This window comes from Mobula hypostoma, chromosome 9, assembly GCF_963921235.1.
Source record: "Mobula hypostoma chromosome 9, sMobHyp1.1, whole genome shotgun sequence".
NCBI lineage: Eukaryota > Metazoa > Chordata > Chondrichthyes > Myliobatiformes > Myliobatidae > Mobula > Mobula hypostoma.
In genome coordinates this window covers 141,591,332-141,617,356 of record NC_086105.1, presented here as the reverse complement: position 1 = coordinate 141,617,356, position 26,025 = coordinate 141,591,332, and the positions used below count along the sequence as shown (strand labels likewise).

General features: G+C 44.2%; 1 protein-coding gene across 1 annotated transcript in view; it reads left to right on the top strand.

Moving 5' to 3' along the window:
* The window catches only part of LOC134351405 (ras-related protein Rab-26-like), a 441,889-nt gene that overhangs the window by 320,839 nt on the left and 95,025 nt on the right, over positions 1–26,025 (top strand). The gene's annotated exons all lie outside the window — the stretch shown is intronic.

The following is a 26,025-nucleotide window of genomic DNA, read 5'->3' as shown; positions in this document are numbered from 1 at the left end:
AGAATGAGGGAAGATCTTGCAGAGGTGTACACAGTTAGATGGGGTGAATGCAGACTTTTCCCCTTGGGTTGGATGAGACTGGCGCTAGAGGTCATCGGTCTAGGGTGATAGATGAAATATTTAAGAGGAATCCGAGGAAGAACTTTTCCATTGGGTGTGTAGTGTGAGCGTGGAACGAGCTGCCAGCAGAAGTGGTGATGGAGTTCAATTGTAACATTTAAGAGAAGCTTGGGCAGACACATGGATGAGAGAGGTATGGAAGACTATGGTTTAGGTACAGATAGCTGAGACTAGGTGGAATTCCAGGCCGGAATGGACTAGATGGACTGAATGGCCTGCTCTGTGCTGTAGTTCTCTATGACTCTATGTTTTTATGTCATAGTTCCTTCTTTCGTTGTTGTATTCCATTTTGCCCGAACTTTCTATTTTTTTCCTTCAAAAACCTTGTCTACGCATTTAGTTTTCCCCCTTGGTGTACTCACCTGAATCACCTTGCCTTTGGTATTTGTGACAGGAAGTTTTCATCACTGTAGGGTTTAGCGCATTTTCCCTCAATTGCTACATAAATTTATTATTGACTATTAAATTGACAGCATTTTGTTGTTTGATTGTTGGTGGTTTTCGTATTGCTATATTTATGCTCTATTCCTGGTTGGTGCGGCTGTAACGAAACCCAATTTCCCTCGGGATCAATAAAGTATATCTATCTGTCTATCTATCCCATAAACGGACACAAATAACAATATACAAATAGGTTACTAATTCCATTATTTTGTGTTTATTATGAAAAAAGTCTATCAAACCTCATACATACAGGGTCTGTGTCCCTCTATTTTTCATTTCTTTTTGGCATGATGTGGTTTCATTCCTATGTGGTGCTTTTCAGAAAGTTGTGAAGTTAGTTAGCTCCATCATGGCTACTAGCCTCCATGGTATCCAAGACACCTTTGAGGAGCAGTGCCTTAGGAAAGCAGCATCCATCGTTAAGGATCCCCATCACCCAGGATCTGCCCCTGTCTCATTGTTACCATCAAGCAGGAGGTATACGAGCTGAAGACACCCACTCAACGATTCAGGAACAACTTCTTCCCCTCTGCCATCCCATTTCTAAATGGACGTAGAACCCATGAACACTACCTCACTACTTTTTTCATTTTTTTTGCAGTACTTACTTTAACTTAACTATATAAGATACCCATATAGAAAAAAACTGAATTACAGCAATTATATATTTATCATGTCTTGCATTGTATTGCTGCTGCAAAATTAAATTTCACGACATATGCTGCGGATATAAAACCTGATTCTGATTGTAAATCTCTGTTTAACAAGATTGAATATAATTCCTGCCATTGCCAACAATACCCATGTTGTATGCATAACAGCCTGTACAGTGTGAATGAAATGTAGATGTATTTAAAATTCAGTTTAAAAGTTAATCTTTAGTGCTTGAGAGAAGGTGAATGTGAAATTAACGGTACACAATGTAAATGTCCATGTTCAGAATATGCCTACTTACATTTGGGCCTTATTCCTCGTTTCTTCAAAGCAACCAGATACTGAGCTTTCAAGTATCGATTGCATGTTTTTGCACTGTGATATATAAATCAGGGCTGCTTCTTAACTTCTAGGTATTTTGAAATCCTTTGTTTGCTTTTGAGGAAATTGTTTACAGACAGGCCTTTGGGGAAGTTTGTCCTATATTTAGAAAGGCTGTCAGGTAGAGGAACAGGATGAAAGTCATGGCCGACAGAGGGAGGTTACCAGTGGGAGTAGACAGTATGTCCTAAAGGTGTATTGACCGCCGTTAATTGCTCCCTGTGGGTATTTCCGTGGTTGAATCAAAGTCATAAAACAGAAAATCGGAGTAAGATTGGGAGTAGGCCATTCAGGCTTTTAACCATGTTCTGTCAATGAATATAATAATAGCTGATGTACCAAACTAGTGCCCCGTACTCGTTTTTCTCTCATATCCCTAGATTATTCTGGCACTAAGAACAGCATCTAACTCTTTCTTAAATACAAGGTTTACCTTCGCTTGCTTTCTGTCAGACAGGAAGGAGGCACAGAAGCCTAAAGGTACACATTCAGCGATTCAGGAACAGCTTCTTCTCCTCTGCAATCTGATTTCTAAACGGACATTGAACCCATGAACAATACTTTTTATTATTTTCTGTTTTTGCACTACTATCTTTAATTTAACTGTTTGCATATATACTTCTGTAATTCACTAAGTTAGTTACTTTTTTTCTTTCTGTATCTATCATGTATTGCAGTGTACTGCTGCCACTAAGTTAACAAATTTCATGACTCTTGCCAGTGATAATAAACTGGATTCTGATTGTGACTTTGACTCTGAGGGGGAGAATGTACAAACTCCTCACAGGCGGTGCTGGAATTGAATTCCAAACTCTGGCATGCTCCAAGCTGTGTGACTGTTGCGCTAACTGATACATTACCATGGCACCCATTTAGTTGTAAATTAGTGAGGAGAAATGCAATCAATATACTGATAGAGTAGCCCTTCAGAAACATTCGAAGGGAATTCATTAGCAAAAATATGCTGCATGCAACCCAACCGGAAAAAACTCCCTTTATTCCCAGGCTCTTTGCCTCCTTCCAATCAGCAAATGCTTTATCCATGCTAGTGTCTTTCCCATGTAGCACCTCGTCAAAGGCTTTCTGAAAATCCAAGTGTACATAATCCACCGATTCTCCTTTGTCTTTCCTTTGTGAGGGGATCCAGGAGTGCCCCTATTAACTGTTTGAAGAGAGACAGAGAGAGTCATTTATCATCGATGGTTTGTTTTGAAAAGAGAGAGAGACGAAGATTGACGGTTGGACTGTCACGGGAGGTAACTTTGGAGTTTTACTTTGGAGATAATACTGAGCAGCTCGGAGGTTGCTATGGTGACCGACAGCACATTATTGATGTTACTTTCAAGGACCTGTTGCTTGCTTGCACTTCTTTACAGACAAAGGAAGGAGGGACTCTTTGACTGACAGGTGATGCTCAGCACGGTCAGGTAAATAGGAGGTCAGATGATACAGACCTCAGACACATGATCGGGACACTGAATGAGCATTGTTGTGCCTGCAGAGAAAGTGGGTTTTGGAGGATTGATCAGGTGGATCAATCCAAGTGCTCGACCAGTGAAGGAGAAGGGGTTGACTGGTGGGGAGTTGTCTATGTGTCCACCCTCGCCTGGGTGATAGCTCCATCACAGGAAAACCGGTCCCCCTGGTTAAAGTCATAGTCGGTGACTTGTGAAGGATTTCAGAGGCCGACGAGAAGATTGACGGCAACAGCTCACCTGAAGACTCAAATTATTCTCTCTCTCTCTCTCTCTCTCCATCACTACTCAACTAAATACCACGAACTGAACTGAATTGAACTTTACTCAACATTGTAAGGCTGTATCTTTTTACCCCTAGACTTAAAGAAGCTTGGTTTTTCATACGTATTTTTCCACACTTACTGATTTACTTATTTATATATATAATTCTTGCTAACCTGTTTGATCTTAGTTTACTGTATTGCGTAGTTATTAATAACTATTATTAGTTTATAGCAGTATTAGACTCCAAAGTGGTTTCTATTTCTGCTAGTTCTTTATTCCTGTCACGGGGTACGTGACACCTTCTTGTGATTTCCTCAAAGAATTCAAGTGCTTATCCAGACACTTAAATGCTATCAGCAACTCTGCCTCCACTGCTCTCTCAGGCACTCTCTGAGTGAAAAAGATGCTCCTCAGATCTCTAAATTCACAGTTCAAAGTAAATTTATTATCAAAGTACATTTATGTCACCATATACAACCCTGAGATTCATTTTCTTTGTACCTACTGCGTAGGTACAAAGAAACACAATAGAATCAATGAAAAACTACACAGAGACAGAAAAAGAACCAATATTCAAAAGAAGACAAACTGTGCAAATAAAAACAAATAATAATAACAATATATTAATAAATAATACTGAGAACATGGGATGTAGGGTCCTTGAAAGTGAGTCCATAGGTTGTGGAATCAGTTCAGAGTTGAGGTGAGTGAAGTTATCAATGCTGGTTCAGGAGCCTGATGGTTGAGGGGTCATAACTGTTCCTGAGCCCCTTGTGGTGTGGAATCTAAGGCTTCTTTATCTCCTTCCCGATGGCAAGAGCGAGAAGAGAGCGTGGCCTGGATGGTTGTCATCTTCAATGATGGGTACTGCTTTCTCGTGGCAGCACTCCTTGTAGATGTGCTCAATGGTGGGGAGGACTATTCCTGTGATGAACTTCACTGTATCCACGATCTGTTGTCGGCTTCTCCATTCATGGGATTGGTGTTTCCAAACCAGGCCATGATACAAGCAGTTAGGATACTCTGTACTGTGCATCTATAGAAGTTTGTCACAGTTTTACATGACTTGCCAATCTGTGAAAGTAGAGGCATTGTTGTGCCTTCTTTGTGCTGGTAGTTATGTGCAGGACCCACCACAGATCCTCTGAAATGATAACTCAGATGAATTTAAAGATAGTGATCTTCTCCACCTCTAATCCCCAGTTGAGGACTAGCTCATGGACCTCCAGTTTCCTCCTTCTGTAGTTAATAATCAGCTCTTTGTTTTCCTCCCATCTAAATCTCTTTCTGCTTGCCCTAATTTATGATCTCTAGTTTTATTTATCATTGATATGGGGAATTGTTTCCTGCAGTCCTGTTGTGTTGATACCTGTACCGTGGAAAAAGAATTCTATCAATCTGAAAGTCAAAGTAAAATTTATTATCAAAGTACGGTCATACCTTGAGGTTAATTTCTTGCAGGCATTCACATGAAAATAAAAAATATAATAGAATTTATGAAAAACTATACATAAAGACTGGCAAACAAGCAATGTGCAAAAGAAGATAAATTGTGCAAATGAAAATATAATACTGAGAACATGAATGGTAAAAAGTCCTTGAAAGTGATTCTGTGGGTCGTAGAGTCTGTGAAGTGAGTGAAGTTATCCACCGTGTATTAGATGCATATCTATGCCTCTTGTGCTTTTGGTCATCTCATTCATGTTCTCTCTGAGCTTTCTCCACTTTAGGGAAAGCAGACCCAGCCTCCTCAGTCTCTGTTCAATACTGAACAGTTCGATCCTAAGCAATAGCTTGGTGAATTCCTTGTGCACCCCCTCCAGAACTATCACAGGGGTTCAAGTTCATGTCTTCAAATTCCTTAAAATTGGCCAAACAGCTGGATAGGGCGGTGTAAAGGGTATACGGCATGCTTGCCTTTATAGATGGGGGCACAGATTGAAAAAGTTGGAATATAACGTTGGAACTTTACAAAATCCTGATTAGACTATTCTTGGCATATTGTGTGCATTTGTGGATACAGGAGGGGTGTGAGTGCAGACCGCACTATTTTGCTGTCTTTTGGTACTACTTTTTTTTTCTTACTGTGACAATATTTTTATGTATTGTAATGTACTGCTGCCACAAAGCAACATATTTTGCAACTATGTCAGTGATAATAAACCTGATTCTGATTCTGAGGTAATTCAGCATCATGTTGCCTGGAGTGGAGGATTTTAGTTACGGGAAGAGATTGGATAGGCATTTTTTTTTACTGGAATGAAAAATACTGAGGGGTGACCTGATGGAGGTGTATAAAGTTATAAGCAACATAGAGTAGATAGCTAGAATCCTTTTCCCCTGGCCATCATCATGATTATGTGCTGTGTCATATGACATGGGCAATCATGGTCAATAACTGTGATTGTTCTTGGCAAATTTTCTACAAAAGTGGTTTGCAATTGCTGCCTTCTGGGCAGTGCCTTTACAAGATGGGTGACCCCAGGAATTATCAATACTCTGGTGTCAGTGGTCACATAACCAGTACTTGTGATGTGCACTGGCTGCTCACATGACCATCCACCAGCTGCTCCCATGGGTTCACGTGACCCTGATCAAGGGAGGGCTAAGCAGGTGCTACACCTTGCCCAAGGGTGACCTGCAGGCTAGCAGGAGGGAAGCAGAGACTTACACCTCCTTTGGTAGAGACGTATCTCCACCCCACCGCCCAGTTTCCCATGATAGGGATATCAAGAACAAGAGGGCACAAGTTTAAGGTAAAAGCAAGCAGTTTTAAAGGAGATTTAAGATAAAAGTTCCTTTTTACGCGGCAAGTCGTCGACGTTTGGAAGTTGTTGCCAGAGAAGGTGATGCAGAAGACATTTAGACAGACACTAAAATTGGCAAGACATAGAAGGATACATATCTAGTGCAGGAAAAAGGGATTAGTGCAGATCAGGGGTTTCCAACCTGGGGTCCACTGACCTCCTGGTTAATGGTAGGGGTCCATGGCATTGAAAGGGTTGGGAGTCCCTGGTTTAGATGGTGGTGAAGTTCAGCATGGTCAAGGTAGGCCAAAAGCCCTGTTTCTTTGCCAGCCAACTCTGTGACTGAAGGCCATTCCCAGGAAGACATGTTCATTATCTAAGTCTACATAAGAATTTTCACACTGCAGAAAAAAAGCCATTCCAACATAGAAACATAGAAACTAGGTGCAGGAGTAGGCCATTCGGCCCTTCGAGCCTGCACCGCCATTCAGTATGATCATGGCTGATCATCCAGCTCAGAACCCTGTACCTGCCTTCTCTCCATACCCCCGATCCCTTTAGCCACAAGGGCCTTATCTAACTCCCTCTTAAATATAACCAATGAACTGGCCTCAACTGTTTCCTGTGGCAGAGAATTCCACAGATTCACCACTCTCTGTGTGAAGAAGTTTTTCCTCATCTCGGCCCTAAAAGGCTTCCCCTTTATCCTTAAACTGTGACCCCTCGTTCTGGACTTCCCCAACATCGGGAACAATCTTCCTGCATCTAGCCTGTCTAACCCTTTTAGAATTTTATACATTTCAATAAGATCCCCCCTCAATCTTCTAAATTCCAGCGAGTGTAAGCCTAGTCGATCCAGTCTTTCATCATATGAAAGTCCTGCCATCCCAGGAATCAATCTGGTGAACCTTCTTTGTACTCCCTCTATGGCAAGAATGTCTTTCCTCAGATTAGGGGACCAAAACTGCACACAATACTCCAGGTGTGGTCTCACCAAGGCCTTGTACAACTGCAGTAGTACCACCCTGCTTCTGTACTCGAACCCTCTTGCTATGAATGCCAGCATAGCATTCACCTTTTTCACCGCCTGCTGTACCTGCATGCCCACTTTCAATGACTGGTGTATAATGACACCCAGGTCTCATTGCACCTCCCCTTTTCCTAATCGGCCACCATTCAGATCATAATCTGTTTTCCTGTTTTTGAGTTGATGCTCACTGTTGGTACATAGAACTTTAAACAGTACAGTACAGGAACATTAGTAACCAAATTGGCAACTGAACTAATCCTCTGAGCCTGGTGAATGCCCATATCCTTCCATTTTCCTCACATTCATGTGCCTATCCAAACATCTCTTAAAGGTCCCGAACGTTTCTCTACTACCACCCAGGGAGTGTACTCCAGGCACCCGCCACTCTCTGTGAAAAAAACTTGCCACTCACATGTCCTTTGAAATTACGCCCCCCCCCCACCTTAAATGAGCACATGGAGGTGGTGTAAGAATTGTCTTGGGCTATTTTTTTGTTTAACTGTACTTCCATGGTTCAATTGTTCCATTTAGAATTAGAGAGTGTATACAGTATACAACCTGAAATTTTTACTCTTCACAGACATCCACAAAACAGAAGAAGAACCCAAAGCATGGATGACAGAAAAATTTTAGAACCCCAAAGCCGTCCTTCCCCTCCCACACAGCAGCAAAGCATCAACCCTCCCCCTCCCCTTCCTCCCATGTTCCAGCAGGAAGCATCTGCAACCCCCCACCAACGACCCAACATGCAAGCAACAGCAAAGCCCCTAAAAAAGGCCGTGATCCAGGTTCAATAAAAATTACAGTCCATACCCAGCACTTTGACATACCACGGGCTCTCTCTCTCTCTCTCTCTCTCTGTTTGTCTGTCTGTCTCGCTCTCTCGCTCTCTCTCTCTGTCTGTCTCTCTCTCTTTCTCTCACTAACATGGGAGAAAGAGATGTCACCCTTTCCACAGTGAGAGGGGAGACCAATACTTGTTTCGATGTTACAGTCTGCAGTGTCGCTATTATTCCAACTTTTCTGAATCAAGAATCGGCAGCAAACTCTCCCTCACCATCTGATATCTTTTATGTGCTTGCTATCTTATTGATGCTGTATGTGCCCTTGTGCTGTGTGTGACTGTTGGAGTTGCGTTTTGTACCTTAGCCCCAGAGTAACACTGTTCCATTTGGCTGTATTCATGCATATTCGTGTATGTTGAATGACAATTAAATTCGAACTATTTAGATGCATGTCCTCTGGTTTTAGACATTTCAACCCTAGGAAAAAGATACTGTCTGTCAGGTATTGAAATCCTGTCAATCTATTTCTCATATCCGCCAGAATCTACCTGTACAAATGGATTGCTAAAGAAACGGAGATCAAATGTTAAGTATTTCAGAGTAAAATGGCAATTCTCTTAGCGGACTATCCGTACTGTGTGTATCTCCCCTTTGCTTGCAAACTGCAATGTGTGTGGTGTGCATCAGACTTTGATGCTCAGATGTAGAAACTCCAGAGAAAGCAAACTCCCACCAAGCCAATCTTTCCCAGTAACTAAAGTCGTCCATTCCAAACAACATCCCGCTGAACCCCCTCTGCACTCACATCCTTCCTATGGTATGGCGACCACAAATGCACACAGAGCTAACGCACAACACAAAAGCCACTCAAGATCATCGCGAAGGTTGACAATCAGCCCGGCTGGGCATCCTGAGCTGTCAAATCTTTAAGGTACACAAACAATTGAGAGAAACCCAACACATATGGTGAGAAAGAACGAAAGGCAAAGTTGTACAATACCCAGCATTGATGCTGTCCATTATATAGGGTTGCATCCACATAATTCAGTCCTTTTGCAATACAGGCTTAAATTTTTTTTTAAAACCATTTGTGATCAGGTACCATTTCTACGATTAGATGATATTTTAAGATTAGCTTTATTTGTCATATGTTTATCAAAACATACCATGAATTATAACATTCTGATAAGATGGCGACGCACTTGGTCACAGCGGCCTCTCTGGGTCCAACAAATGGTGCAAATGTCTACCTTAAACATTTTTCCTGTGATCGCAAACCCTGATGGACATTGGCAATACAACATACTGCAAGTCCGGTTCACCAGCTAGGCCAACGGTGGGGAGCTGTGTGGCCTCGGTTGTTATGTGGGCCAGGCCTTCCTGCCATGGCGATGCCTGTTACAGCCACCCAAGGGAGGAGCTGCTGGAGGCGGTGTGGGAGGGAACAGAGGCGTGGTGGGCATGCAGGAATCCGCGTGCTGGGTTGGGGGTTGGACCCTGCAGGCCGTCTGTCCCACTGGCGCTGCTCACTAGTGTTTGATCCCTGGGAGACAAGCTGGATTGCCTTTGCGGCTACGGGAGTTGAGGAACTGCTCTGTGCTTGTTCTAACAGAAACATGGCTCCAGGACAGCCTCCCATACACCGTCAGTCTTCAGGCCATGGCACTCAGGGACTTGCGGTAATATTATTTTGTGACTGTATGTGTCGGATTGTAACTATGTGTGACTGAATGTACTGTGCTTTGCACCTTGGCCTCCGAAGAATGTTGTTTGGTTTAGCTGTATACAAGTGTACGGTTGAATGACAATTAAACTTGAACTTGAAATGAGTCCATTGCATCAACTCAGTGAGGTTTGTGTTGGGCAGCCCACAAGCATTGCCATGCTTCTGGCACCAGCGTAGCACGCCCACCACTGGTGCATCTTTGGCATGTGGGAGTAAACCTACATGGTCACAGGAGAGCATTGCAAAACTTACAGGCTCTGATGCAATTGAGCTCTGATCTTATGTCTGGTGATGCTGAGATGCATCCTAGGATGCGCTGGGACACATCATCAGTGATGTAACCTGGGATCACCGGGCGTTTCGGGTCTTTCAACCTCAGCCACTCGCGCCCCTTGCGACCCAACCAGGGTTGATCAGGCCCCGGCCTGTATCCCAGCAGCACTGGTTCGCAGGTCACACCTCTTGATCCATAGCCATCTGGAGGCTCGCTCAGCAGCGTTTGTGTAAGACGTTGCGCTAACCACTACACACAATCGCCTCGGACACCTCCAAAATGCCAATTGCAAATATCACTTCCACCACCTAAAATATCATGCCACCTCATTTCTATGACAATGATAGCAAAGATCTTTCTTATTAGTAAGTTCCTTGTGATAGCGTAATCATAACTGAGTCTCTGAAAACCAAAGTCTTTTCTAAATGCTCACTGCATATATTTCTCAGATTGGATTCTTATCTCCAGAATAACTTGTTGGCAAGAGACAAAGACAAAGGCAATATGCCCGAAAATGAAGTTAATTCCTTCATCTGCCTCATGAAGCTAAAATAATCCAGTCAGATTGTCAAATATCGGCCTAATTCAGCCAGTTTGTGTATATTGAAGTAACAGGTGGACACTGGACTCCACTGGCGCTGACAGCTCATTGGCCCAAAATGTTAACTGAGTTTCTTTCTCCACAGGTGCTGGCCAACCTGCTTGGTATTTTTAAAAAATTTGTTGTCATCATTATGTGCTGTGTTGTATGATGTAGATTCTCCTGCCTACTGCCATGTCTTCTGCAATAATTCTCTGATGACTCAGCAATAGTTGGGTGTATGAAGGGAGGACAGGATGATGAATACAGGGCCCTGGTGGAGGACTTTGTCGAATAGTGCAAGTCCACTGGTTGTGGGAACATTTGAATCCCACATTTCAGTCCGCGAACAGGGTGGTGTCCTCCATAATATTGCTGGCCCTTTTCCAGAACCATCTGTTTGTCCATGATAGTATCTTGGGTAGACTAGTGCTGGTGATGCGTCTTGTCCGCTACAGTGCAGTTTCCATACCCCACAGAGATGCAGCAGGTTAGGATGCTCTTAACTGCACATCTGTAGAAGATCATGAGTATTGATGTGCATAATCCAGCTCTCCTCAGCCTCCTCAGGAAATTGAGGTCTTGGTGAGCTTTCCTGACTGTGGAGAATGTGTTCTGGGGACCATGAGAGGTTGTGTGAGATGTGCACTCCCAGGAGTTTAAAACTGCTCACAGTTTCCACCACTGTGCCACCAATATAAAGAGAGGTGTGAGTGCAAGTTCTTCTGAAGTGGACAACCATCTCCTTTGTCTTGCTGATAGTGAGGAAGAGGTTACTTACCAGGCACCAGGCCTTGAGCTCGTCCAGTTCCTCTCTAAAGTAGCAAGAAAAATAACATCATTACTGTGTCTGAGAGTGGCTAGGATGTTCACATAGTGAACTTACGCTGGCTGATGGGTTTGATGGTTCTAATTGGTAGGTGAAGCGAGAATTGCTGAAGAGATCACATCATGAATATCTACACAAATGCTGAAACCTGAGCCGATAGTAACATGGCCTGGTTCAGGAATATGCAGTTTGCAAAAGATGTACCATTAACTTGTACACTCTGACTGACAGATCTTGGCAGGAACCCATGTAATTAAACACATCCAAAGTAACATAGAAACATAGAAAATAGGTGCAGGAGTAGGCCATTCGGCCCTTCGAGCCTGCACCGCCATTTATTATGATTATGGCTGATCATCCAACTCAGAACCCCGCCCCAGCCTTCCCTCCATATCCCCTGATCCCCGTAGCCACAAGGGCCATATCTAACTCCCTCAAGTAATGGTGAAAGCACAGAGGGGTTTAATTTAAGTCAATGTTCCTGTATCAAATCAATATGTGTTCATCCCAAAATGGATCGTCAACATTTTGATAGGAATTCTCTAACCTTTCCATTTCTGAAGCCCTCAATAATAACTGAGCTCAGTTGCCACTCTACAGTGAGGATTAATTCAGATTCCTGCTTTCAGTGGATGTGTTTAACTCTGAACAGCTATAGTGCTCAGGGGATGGATTCAGTGGTTAACTTGAGTTAAAGATCACCTGTGAGTCTTTTGTGTTTGGAAGTGTTGATTAGTTAGAGCCAAAGCGATATCAAGGCATTGGAAATGTTGCATTTTGCCTCAGAAGAGATTGCAAACTCACATTTTCTGCCAGTAGAGATGCTCATTAGAATCAGAATTAAGTTCCTCCTCATTGACTTATTTTGTGAAATTAGTTCTTTTGTGGCGGCAGAACAGTGCCATGCATAACACAATAAACTATGAATGACAATAAAAATATACCGTCCTGTGCAAAAGTCTTAGGGACCTGCATATAGCTAGGGTGCCTAAGACTTTTACACAGTACAGTACTCTATTTGTCGACATGGAGCGGAAAGCGAGTTTGTAAATCTGGAGGGAGCAAAGGATGGTGGGAATGGCGAGGGTGGAGGGCCGTGAGGTGGGGTGTGGGACCAAGAAGGAGTGCTAGGGTGGGTGGGGGGGGTTGTGCTGGCATAGGCAGGGTCATCTGATTGATTGACCATTACAGAATGTCTCTCTGGTGCTTCCCGCTCCCTCCCCTCTCTGTTCCCCTTTTCCCAACCATGATTCCCCTCTCCCTGCCCCCCTCCCATTCTCAGTCCACAACAGAGACCCATATCAGAACCAGGTTTATCATCACACACATATGTCATGAAAGTTGTTTTTCCTTGTGGCAACAGTAAAATGCAGTACATAAAATTACTATAACTTTGCCTCCAACTTTCACCCTGCCCTCAAGTTTACCTGGTCCATTTCCGACACCTCCCTCCCCTTTCTAGATCTTTCTGTCTCTATCTCTGGAGACAGCTTATCTACTGATGTCTACTATAAGCCTACTGACTCTCACAGCTAAATAGTCCTGACGAAGGGTCTCGGCCCGAAACGTCGACTGTACCTCTTCCTAGAGATGCTGCCTGGCCTGCTGCGTTCACCAGCAACTTTGATGTGTCTTGCTCATAGTACTGTGCTATAGTCTTCGGTGCTGTAGCTATATATATGTGCCTAAGACTTTTGCACAGTACTGTATATAAATATAAAAAATGAGATCAGCAGTGCAAAAAGAGAGCCAAAAAATAGTGAGGTAGTGTTCATGGCTCCATTGTCCATTCAGGAATCTGAAGGCGGAGGTGAAGAAACTGTTCTAAAACATAGAGTGTGTGTCTTCAGGCTGCTGTACCTCCTCCTCTTTCCTGGTAGCAACGAGAAAAGGGCATGTCCTGGATTATGGGAGTTCTTATTGATGGATGCTGCCTTTTTGAGGCATCGCCTTTTGGAGATAGAAACATAGAAACATAGAAAATAGGTGCAGGAGTAGGCCATTCGGCCCCTTGAGCCTGCACCACCATTCAGTATGATCATAGCTGATCATCCAATTCAGAACCCTGTACCAGTCTTCCCCCCATACCCCCTGATCCCTTTAGCCACAAGGGCCATATCTAACTCCCTCTTAAATATAGCCAATGAACTGGCCTCAACTGTTTCCTGTGGCAGAGAATTCCACAGATTCACCACTCTCTGTGTGAAGAAGTTTTTCCTAATCTCGGTCCTAAAAGGCTTCCCCCTTATCCTCAAACTGTGACCCCTCGTTCTGGACTTCCCCAACATCGGAAACAATCTTCCTGCATCTAGCCTGTCCAATCCCTTTAGGATTTTATACGTTTCAATAAGATCCCCCCTCAATCTTCTAAATTCCAACGAGTATAAGCCTAGTCAATCCAGTCTTTCATCATATGAAAGTCCTGCCATCCCAGGAATCAATCTGGTGAACCTTCTTTGATGTCCTCAGTGGCGGGGAGTCTAATACCCACGATGGAGCTGGCTGAGTTTGCAACCTTCTGCAGCTTTTTCCGATCCTGCGCAGCGGCCCCTCCCGTACCAGACGGTGATGCAGCCAGTTCGAATACTGTCCGAGGCCACATGGATTCAGTTGTCAGCTTGTTTGAGGAGACTATAAGATCTTTTGTGCCCTGACAAGTGCTGATTAATCAAAGCCAAAGCAATTTCAAGGCATTGGAAATGTTGCATTTTTTTCCCTCAGAAGGGATTGCAAAATCACATTTTCTGCCAGTATTGATTCAGTTTGCCTTCCATTCAGAGAGTGGCATTGAAAATTCAGTCACATAATACAAAGATTCCAACCGTGTCTCTGGCCAACAGAGGTTTGCAGAGAAAAGGAGCTAAATGTTCTTTGTTGCGATTAAACTTACATTCAGTGGCCACTTTATTAGTGCAGTGTATGATGACATGGCGATAACAGGATGTGCTGTCACTGGGGAGAGTCTAGACAAGGTTTATGAGAATGATCCCGGGAATGAAGGTGTTAATTACAAGAGTGTTTGATGGCGGTGGGCCTGGAGTTTGGAAGAATGTGGGGGGTGGCTATCTCAATGAAACCTATCGAATATTGAAAGTCCTGGAAAGAGAGGAGGTGGAGTGTATATTTTCAATGGTGGGAAGATCTAGAACGAGAATGCACGGCCTCAGAATGGAAGAATGTCCCTTTAGAGCAGGTGTTCCTAACCTGGTGTCCACAGACCCCCCCCCCCAGTTAATGGTAGGGGTCCATGGCATAAAAAACGTTTGTGAACCCTGCTTTAAGAGGGTGTGATGCTGACGCTCTATAAGGCATTGGTCAGACTGCATTTGGAGTATCATGAGAAGCTTTGAGCCTCATATCTAAGAAAGAATGTGCTGGCGTTAGAGAGGAGGTTCATGAGAATGACTCTGGGAATGGAAGGGTTAATGCATCAGGAGCACTTGATGGTTCTGGGTCTGTACTCACATTGAACCGGGGTCGCTGAGCTCAGAGGCAGCCGCACTAACCGCTGCACCGCTGTAATACTGTTATTGTAACTTTGTATGCACCATGGTTCAGACGCAGTTGAAAGATGTCTTTCATGATGTTTCTTGATGTTCCTGTTTTAAGTGACTCTAATCAATAGGCCACCACATGATGTACGGGGAACACAAATATATTGCAGATAACATTCCTGTATCGTGCTTTCTTCTGCATCTTTAAAGGTGCTGTATAAGTAGACATTGATTCCTCTATTTTACAAGTGCTACAGTATAAAGAACATGAGTTCGGATATGTCACAGGTAGACAGGGTCATAAAGAAAACTTTGACACATTAGACTTCATAAATCAAGTTATTGCATATAGGATATTAGATTGAAGTTGTATATGACTTTGATGAGGCCTTATTTGGAGCATTGTGTGCCATTTTGGTCACCTACCTATAAGAAAGTTGTAAATGAAGTTGACTGGTTACAGAGAAAATATAAGGATGTTGCCGTGTCTGAAGGACCTGGGTTATATGGAAAGATTGAATAGGTTAAGACTTTATTCCTTGGAACTTAGAAGAGCGAGAGGAGATCTGATAAGAGTTATACAAAATTGTGAGGGATATAGATAGGGTAAGCAGGCTTTTCTCGCTGACATTGGGTGGGACTACAACTAAAGGTCATGGGTTAAGGGTGAAAGGTGACCTGTTTAAGGGGAAAATGAGGGGAACCTTCTTCACTAAGAGGGTTGTAAGAGTGTAGAACAAGGAGCCAGCGCAATAAGTGCATTCAAGCTCAATTTCAGTGTTTCAGAGATATTTGGATAGGCGCATAGATGGCAGGGATATGGAGGGCTATAGTCCAGGTGCAGATTGATGGGAATAAGCAGCTTAAATGGTTCGGCACAGACTAGATGGGCTGAAGGGCCTGTTTCTGTGCTGTACTTTTCTATGACTCTATGATTCTATGTTTACCCACAGCACTGTGGTCGCAAAATTGTTCCTGAAAATGCAATTTTCACAGAAATCCTTTTGAGTCATATCTCTAAACGTCAGCTCCCGTAATCTACTAGTTGGATGAAATATCAATAGTTGCTGGTTTTCTCTGCTGAATAAAGTGAAAGGGTTGGAGAGCGTCTTCTTCCATTGCCTTAAGGTATGAATACATCTGCTTTAACAGAATGTCTTAAGCCCATGGGAAGGAAAATAAGCCAGAGAAAATGAGTGTTATCTTCCACAAAATTGCATTCTAAGATCACGACAAACACTGGAAATCTGAAATGAATTGGTAAATTGGTTTATTGTTGTCACGTAAGCAATGAAAAGCCTTGTTTTGTGTGCCAACTATGCAAATCATCCATCAAAAATACAAGAGATTCTGCAGATGCTGGAATTCTTGAGCAACACATTCTTCAGCCCCAAGGCATTCTTCAATTATGTGAAGAACAAAAGGATGGCAGGAGTGAAGGTAGGACCGATTAGAGATAGAGGTGGGAAGATGTGTCTGGAGGCTGTGGAAGTGAGCGAGGTCCTCAATGAATACTTCACTTTAGTATTCATCAATGAGAGGGAACTTGATGATGGTGAGGACAATATGAGTGAGGTTGATGTTCTGGAGCATGTTGATATTAAGGGAGAAGAGGTGCTGGAGTTGTTAAAATACATTAGGACGGATAATTCCCCGGGGCCTGATGGAATATTCCCCAGACTGCTCCACAAGATGAGGAAAGAGATTGCTGAGCCTCTGACTAGGACCTTTATGTCCTCGTTGTCCACGGGAATGGTACTGGAGGATTGGAGTGAGGCGAATGTTGTCCCCTTGTTCAAAAAAGGTAGTAGGGATAGTCTGGGTAATTATAGACCAGTGATCCTTACGTCTGTGGTGGGAAAGCTGTTGGAAAAGATCCTTAGAGATAGGATCTATGGGCATTTAGAGAATCATGGTCTGATCAGGGATAGTCAGCATGGCTTTGTGAAGGGCAGATTGTGTCTAACAGGCCTGATAGAGTTCTTAGAGGAGGTGACCAGGCATATAGATGGGGATAGTGCAGTAGATGTGATCTATATGGATTTTAGTAAGGCATTTGACAAGGTTCCACACGGTAGGCTTATTCAGAAAGTCAGAAGGCATGGGATCCAGGGAGGTTTGGCCAGGTGGATTCAGAATTGGCTTGCCTGCAGAAAGCAGAGGATTGTGGTGGAGGGAGTACATTCAGGTTGGAGGGTTGTGACTAGTGGTGTCCCATGAGGATCTGTTCTGGGACCTCTACTTTTCATGATTTTTATTAACGACCTGGATGTGGGGGTAGAAGGGTGGGTTGGCAAGTTTGCAGACAACACAAAAGTTGGTGGTGTTGTAGATAGTGTAGAGGATTGTCGAAGATTGCAGAGAGCCATTGATAGGATGCAGAAATGGGCTGAGAAGTGGTAGATGGAGTTCAACCCGGAGAAGTGTGAGGTGGTACACTTTGGAAGGACAAACTCCAAGGCAGAGTACAAAGTAAATGGCAGGATACTTGGTAGTGTGGAGAAGCAGAGGGATCTCGGGGTACATGTCCACAGATCCCTGAAAGTTGCCTCACAGGTAGGTAGGGTAGTTAAGAAAGCTCATGGGGTGTTAGCTTTCATAAGTCGAGGGATAGAGTTTAAAAGTCGGGAGGTAATGATGCAGCTCTATAAAACTCTGATTAGGCCACACTTGGAGTACTGTGTCCAGTTCTGGTCACCTCACTATAGGAAGGATGTGGAAGCATTGGAAAGGATACAGAGGAGATTTAACAGGATGCTGCCTGGTTTAGAGAGTATGCATTATGATCAGAGATTAAGGGAGCTGGAGCTTTACTCTTTGGAGAGAAGGAGGATGAGAGGAGACATGATAGAGGTATACAAGATATTAAGAGGAATAGATAGAGTGGATAGCCAGCGCCTCTTCCCCAGGGCACCACCGCTCAATACAAGGGGACATGGCTTTAAGGTAAGGGGTGGGAAGTTCAAGGGGGATATTAGAGGAAGGTTTTTCACTCAGAGAGTGGTTGGTGCGTGGAATGCACTGCCTGAGTCAGTGGTGGAGGCAGATACACTAGTGAAGTTTAAGAGACTACTGGACAGGTATATGGAGGAATTTAAGGTGGGGAGTTATATGGGAGGCAGGGTTTGAGGGTCGGCACAACATTGTGGGCCGAAGGGCCTGTACTGTGCTGTACTATTCTATGTTCTATGTAACACACACACAAAATGTTGGAGGAACTCAGCAAATCAGGCAGCGTCTACGTAAGGGAATAAACAGTCGGTGTTTCAGGCCGACTGAAAAGGAAGGCGGCAGAAGCCAGAATAAGAGGATGGTGGGAGGGGAAGGAGTACAAGCTGGCAGGTGATGGGTGAGGCCAGGTGAGGGGATGTTAGGTGGGTGGGGGAGGGGAGCTGATGTGAGAAGCGAGAAGGTGATAGGTGGCAAAGGGAAGAGGCTGGGGAAGAAGGAATCTGACGGGAGAGGACAGTGGACCATGGAAGAAATGTAAGGCAGAGGGGCACCAGAGGGAAGAGATGAGCAAATCGAGAAATGGGAAGGGCTGAGAGGGTAACCAGAATGGGGAAATGAGAAAGAGGAGGAGGAGAAGTTCATCACATCAGTGCACTGAGGTAGAACAGTGGAAAAGCAATAGCAGAATGCAGAACAGAGTGTTACAGTTACAGAGCAAGTGCAGTGTAGGTAAACAATAAGGTGAAAGGTCATGTTGAGGTAGTTTGTGAGATCAAGTGTCCATTTTACAGTATGGGGGAAGGCCTTCAAAAAGCAGACAGTGCGTATAAAGTTGACGTTTTCTCTCCACAGATGCTCCCTGAGCCTTTAGGTATCTGCACTTTTGGTATTTTTATCTGAAGGGTTCTGAAGCTGATGGAGAAGTTTGCAAATTGTGGGGCTAGGAGGAGGGAGGAGGGGGAAAGTTTATATAGAGATGAGATAAGTATTGAGTGCACTGTCCCTCGATCAGCAGACCCCGCTCCCAGAAATACGTTAAAATGCCTGTACACCAAGACTTAGCATGCAGGGATCTCTGCACTGAGTCAGGAGATTGTGGGCTCAAGCCTGACACTGAAGTCTTGAGCTCAGAAATGTCGGCTGCCCCTCTCGTGCAAGGAACGCGCGGACGTAAAACACGAAATATCATTTCATGGAAGGGCAGGGAAGGCAAAAGGAGCCAAACGGTCTGCTCCCGTTGAACACACACAAAGGGTCTCAGCCCGAAACGTCGACTGTACTCTTCTCCTAGATGCTGCCTGGCTTGCTGAGTTCCTCCAGCAACAGGTGCACTCCTGTTTCTAGTCGCTGTGTAGTACTGAGGGAGAGCAGCACTGGCAGTAGACTTTATGGCACTATCTTCTTCCCATACTGTTCTTCCCATGCCTAAGGTTCAAAGTAAATTACAGGAAAATAAAGAAATACAATATAATTTATGAAAAACTATAAATAACAAAGGCTGACAAACAACCAACGTACAAAAGAAGACAAGTCATGCAAATAATAAAAAGAAAGATACATAAATAACACAGAGTTATAGAGTTTCTGGAAGTGACTCTACAGATTGTGGAATCAGTTCAGTGTTGGGCACTTGTGTGACTGAAGTCTGCTCGAAGCAGTTGAGTACCTTAGACTGCCGCAAGAGGTTGCAGATGTCAGTAAAACACTCCAGCTAATTGTTTAGTGCAGGTCTTTGACTGACTGTTGACTTCAGGAGAAGAAAACCATAGGTCCATGAGCCAGTCCTCTTGGGGAATCAGAGATGGAGAGAGTCAGCAACTTCAAAGTTCTCGGTGTTATCATTTCAGAGGAAGTCCCCTGGGCTCAGCATGTAAGTGCAATTACAAAGAAAATAAGTCAATGCTTCCACTTCCTCAGAAGTTTGTGAATATTTGACATGACATCTAAAACTTTGGCAAACTTCTGTAGATGTGTCGGGGAGAGAAAACTGACTGGCTGCTTCACAGCCTGGTATGAAGATCTAATGCCCTCGAAAAGAAAATCCTACGAAAAGTGATGGACATGGCCCAGTCCATCACAGATAGAGTCCTCTCTACCAGCGAGCATATCTACATAGAGCGCTGTCACAGAAAAGCAGCATTCATCATAAGGGTCCTCCACCACACAGGACGTGCTCTCGTCTCGCTGCTGCCATCAGGGAGAAGGTACAAGAGCCTCAGAACTCACACCACCCGATTCAGGAACAGTTATTACCCGTCAACCGTCAGGCTCTTGATCCAAAGTGGATAACCATTCAACTTCACTCGCACCATCATTGAAATGTTTCCACAACCAACGGACTCACTTTCTAGGACTCTTCATCTCATGTTCTCAATATTTACTGTTGTCATTTATTTGTACACTGGTTGTCTGCACTGTTGGTACGATCTTTCATTGATTCTGTTACGGTTCTTGGACTTACTGAGTATGCTTGCAAGGAAACGAGACTCAGGGTTGTATATGGTGACATTGATGTACTTGGATAATAAATTTACTTTGAACTTTGAACTCTGAACTCAGCCAGGTACGCCATCTGTTATTTCTCAACCAAAATCACCAAATCAGATTATCTGGTTACAGGTTGCCCCGGGTAACAAATGAGTTCTGCATTTACAAATATCCTTGTGTCAGAAAATACACAAAAATAACTTGATATAGTAACCATACTCAAATAGTGTTGTAATCAATGACATTAAAAACATTAAGATTGATTTGAAAAAACAATTATTAAAAGTGAAGAAGTAAGAAAACTAATTCTGCAGTTTGTAAAAGCGGGTACGTTGGATTTCTGAATTTAATAGCATTGTGGGAGTCTGTTTGTATGTACAGATGTCCAGGACCCAGGTGGTACGTACCTGGGAATGGCCTCTACTGTCACTCTGCTGCTTGTGGGAGCTTGCTGTGCACAAAGCTGCCTTGTTCCTACACCACAAGTGTAACCAGGCTGCCCGTAAAAGTAAGACAATTTCACTGGAATATTCCGAGGCACGATAAGTTCAAGTTTATTGTCAAAGCCATACATACTCAAGGTAGAAATATATGCCATAAAAATCTTTGCAGTAGCAGCAGAGTAAAGAACAGAAGTGATAAACGTAAGTTAACATCAAGTTAAATTGACATAGATTATACATGAACATATCTATGCAAGTCTGCCCATTTGTAAACCCATAAGACCATAAGACATAGGAGCAGAATTAGACCATTCGGACTATCGAGTCTGCTCTGCCATTCGATCTGGCTGCTTTATTTTCCCTCCCAACCCCATCCTTCTGCCTTCTCCCCATAACCTATGACACCCTGACCAATCAAGAATCTATCAACCTCCGCTTTAAATATACTCAATGAATTGGCCTCCACCCTCTGGCTAAAGAAATTCCTCCTCATCTCTGTTATAAAGGGACGTCCTTCTATTCTGAGGCTGTGCCCTCTGAATCTAGACTCCCCCACATCCTCTCCATATCCACCCTATCTGGGCCTTTCAATATTCGGCAGATTTAATAGTCCAGGAATGCTTTAGTAGCCATGAATAAAGCAGTTTCATTAACTGCCAGAGTCCAAAGAGCAGCCATGGTATAATATTTAATGAGTAATTCTAGATCAGGTGTGTTTACCCTGCAGCAGGTGGATTCCTGTGGTCAGGAAGTGGGAGTGGGACCAGTCTTATTAGCCTCTCCGCTCTGCTACGCAAATTTTTTCCGAGTGTACCTGTCAATCTGTTATCACACAAATGTCCACCTCTGGCAGTCAAGCTAAACAAACAGTGACGTGGCTAATTGAAAATCGCCACGTCAACAGAGTGAAAAATTCTTTCCAGCACTGCGCGGGCAGCCTGGCTTCAGGGCCTTGTGCCTGATCCTACAGCGAATTATTTGCAACTACTTTCCTCACTGTAACTTTACGGTGTTCCTTCCTCGGAACGTAGGAGAATGAGGGGATGGGGACTCAGTGTTCTGCGAGAGATCACCCGTATCCTCTTTGAGGCTGATACCTTTTCCCTCCCCATCTCCTGCTGCTAATCCAGGACATACCGGGGTATCCTCACGGAATATCCGGGTCAGGACACAGGCACCAATGTTTTCTCAGTGCCCTCCGGACTCTCCCACTAATGGAAACATCCTTTGCATCTAATCAGCCAATTACGTGGCAGCAACTCAATGCATAAAAACATGTCGACATGGTCAAAAGGTTCAGTTATTGCTCAGACCAAATATCAGAATGGAGAAAAAACGTGATCTATGTGATTTTGACTGTAGCATGGTCTTTGGTGCCAGATGGGATGGTTTGAGTATCTCAGAAACTGATGACCTCCTGGGATTTTCACGCACAAATGTCTAGAGTTTACAGATGTAATTCCCTGGTTCACATCTTTACTGTTACGCTGTAGGTATTTCATTTAGCAGCTCTGTAGGAGCTGTTTGTTCTGCTTTCAGCCTGTCTGGATTATTGTTGAAGATAAGGGATGATGTGGAACGTGCGCCATCCAGTTAGGGGGAGGTTTTCTTGGTGAGGGACAGTAAGGTTGGTCTTGGGCTTTTGTTCGAGAGGAGATGAAGGGAGAAAATGCTGAGGAGAACCGGTCGGAGCATACGATCCGGTGGGAGACCCATTTGTTCGAGATGGATTAACCATATAACCATATAATAATTACAGCACGGAAACAGGCCATCTCGGCCCTTCTAGTCCATGCTGAACGCTTACCCTCACCTAGTCCCTCTGACCTGCACTCAGCCCATAACCCTCCATTCCTTTCCTGTCTATATACCTATCCAATTTTTTTTTAAATGACAAAATCGAACCTGCCTCAACCACTTCTGCTGGAAGCTCATTCCACACAGCTACCACTCTCTGAGTAAAGAAGTTCCCCCTCATGTTACCCCTAAACTTTTGCCCCTTAACTCTCAACTCACGTCCTCTTGTTTGAATCTCCCCCATTCACAATGGAAAAAGCCTATTCACGTCAACTCTATCTATCCCCCTCATAATTTTGAATACCTCAATTAAGTCCCCCCTCAACCTTCTACACTCCAAAGAATAAAAATCCAACTTGTTCAACCTTTCTCTGTAACTTAGGTGCTGAAACCCAGGTAACATCTCCTCTGTACTCTCTCAATTTTGTTGACATCTTTCTTATAATTCAGTGACCAGAACTGTACACAATACTCCAGATCTGGCCTCACCAATGCCTTGTGCGCGCGACATTCGGAAGGTGGTGTGTGCTTTCACGTTGGCTGAGAACCCAGAGCATGAGTGACAGAGAAGTTCACGATGAGCTCCAACTTGTGCGCGTTTGACTGTTTAATTAGAATGGGCCCTTTCCTTTTTGTCACTCTTTACTAACCCTTAGTAAAGATTCTTAAACATAATTCCTTTAATCGTGTGCAGGGTGCTGTCTGTTATTTCATGGCATAAGTTTGTAACCGGGTAGCAAATGACACAGCATCGACACAAACCGAGGTTTGGGGTGGGATCAAGCGTACCCTCAGTCTCTAAAATTTGGCAGGGCCAAAGGTTGTCTTCCCTAGACATAGGCAGCCAAGGAAACCAGAATGGTTCACAGAGAATGGTGCAAAAAAAAAACACCCAATCAGTAGCAGTTCTGAGGACAAAAATGCTTGTTAATGAGAGCTATCAGAGGAGAATGGCCAGACTGGTTGAAGGTGACAGTAACTCAAATAACCACGCGTTATAATGGCGATGTGCAGGAAAGCATCTCTGAACGCACACCACATTGGACCTTGAAGTGGATGGGCTACAACAGCAGAAGACCACAAGCCTACATTCCCTACATTCAATGGCCACTCTATTAGGTACTGGAGTCTGGGTCCCTTTCTGGTATAAATTGGCAGAACAATATTGGGTGTAAAGGTTCTGCCTCTGACATTACTACATGACGGGTTCAATGAGATGCAACAAGTGAAGAAGAGCGATCGGCTTTTCAATTCTGTTTGACATAATCCTGAAGAGCTATCCTCTTTACGTGAGGAAAGATATACATTGGCTTTTGAGGCAATGCAGAGGAGGCTCACTGTAGATGAATGAACTAGCCTAGGAGGAGTAATTGAACCACCTGGGACTACGCGTGCTGGAATTCAGAAGAATGAGAGGAGTCTTCTAGAAAGCACAGAGGAACATCTGGAAAAATTTCTGAAACGCTCACTCGCTGCTGTCGTTACTGCGCGGTCGGGAATGTTTTGGAGGGAAGGCCTCAAAATTCCCGGCTTTGCCTGTTGTTGGCGACCGAGATGGAGGTCGAATCGTTCGGACAGAGATGGCGCTCAGTACTCGGTGTTGGAGAGCTGATCAGAGCTCGAAGTTTTCGGATGACTCAGAGTCGGACCGTAGTCGGGTATGGCAAGGAGAGTTTTTCTTCCTTCTCCCATCTGCGTGAGATGTGGGACATTTGAGAGACTTTGAACTTTTACTGTGCTCATGGACTTCTTCATGAAGTTATGGTATTGTTGCACTGTTGTAACTATATGTTACAACTACAAACAACAGGAATTCTGCAGATGCTGGAAATTCAAGCAACATACATCAAAGTTGCTGGTGAACGCAGCAGGCCAAGCAGCATCTATAGGAAGAGGCGCAGTCGACGTTTCAGGCCGAGACCCTTGTCAGGACTAACTGAAGGAAGAGTGAGTAAGGGATTTGAAAGCTGGAGGGGGAGGGGGAGATGCAAAAAGATAGGAGAAGACAGGAGGGGGAGGGATAGAGCCGAGAGCTGGACAGGTGATAGGCAAAAGGGATACGAGAGGATCATGGGACAGGAGGTCCGGAAAGAAAGACGGGGGGGGGGTGACCCAGAGGATGGGCAAGAGGTATATTCAGAGGGACAGAGGGAGAAAAAGGAGAGTGAGAGAAAGAATGTGTGCATAAAAATGAGTAACAGATGGGGTACGAGGGGGAGGTGGGGCCTTAGCGGAAGTTAGAGAAGTCGATGTTCATGCCATCAGGTTAGAGGCTACCCAGACGGAATATAAGGTGTTGTTCCTCCAACCTGAGGGCATGTTGTGTAGGGAGCGATCCCTGCGGAATGCAGAGAGAGGCTAAGCACATCTTTCCCTCCCCCCCCCTGCATTCCGCAGGGGTCGCTCCCTACACAACTCCCTTGTCCATTCGTCCCCCCCATCCCTCCCCACTGATCTCCCTCCTGGCACTTATCCGTGTAAGCAGAACAAGTGCTACACATGCCCTTACACTTCCTCCCTTACCACCATTCAGGGCCCCAAACAGTCCTTCCAGGTGAGGCATCACTTCACCTGTGAGTCGACTGGGGTGATATACTGCGTCCGGTGCTCCCGATGTGGCCTCTTATATATTGGTGAGACCCGACGCAGACTGGGAGACCGCTTTGCTGAACATCTACGCTCTGTCCGCCAGAGAAAGCAGGATCTCCCAGTGGCCACACATTTTAATTCCACATCCCATTCCCATTCTGACATGTCTATCCACGGCCTCCTCTACTGTAAAGATGAAGCCACACTCAGGTTTGAGGAACAACACCTTATATTCCGTCTGGGTAGCCTCCAACCTGATGGCATGAACATCGACTTCTCTAACTTCTGCTAAGGCCACACCTCCCCCTCGTACCCCATCTGTTACTCATTTTTATGCACACATTCTTTCTCTCACTCTCCTTTTTCTCTCTCTGTCCCTCTGAATATACCTCTTGCCCATCCTCTGGGTCACCCCCCCCCTTGTCTTTCTTCCCGGACCTCCTGTCCCATGATCCTCTCGTATCCCTTTTGCCTATCACCTGTCCAGCTCTCGGCTCTATCCCTCCCCCTCCTGTCTTCTCCTATCATTTTGGATCTCCCCCTCCCCCTCCAACTTTCAAATCCCTTACTCACTCTTCCTTCAGTTAGTCCTGACGAAGGGTCTTGGCCTGAAACGTCGACTGCGCCTCTTCCTATAGATATGTTATAACTATGTGGTTTTGTCAGTTTTTTCACTCTTGGTCTGTCTTGTGTTTTGTGATATCACACTGGAGGAAATATTGTATCATTTCTTAATGCATGCATTACTAAATGACAATAAAAGAGGACTGCGTGTCTTCATAATCTAAACATATAAAATTACGAAAGGTATCGATAAAATAGAGGCAGGAAAATTGTTTCCACCTGTAGGTGAGATTATAACTAGGGGAAAAAGCCTCAAGATTTGGGGGAGTAGACTTAAGATGGAGATGAGGAGGAACTGTTCACAGTTCAAATTTGAAAGTACATTTA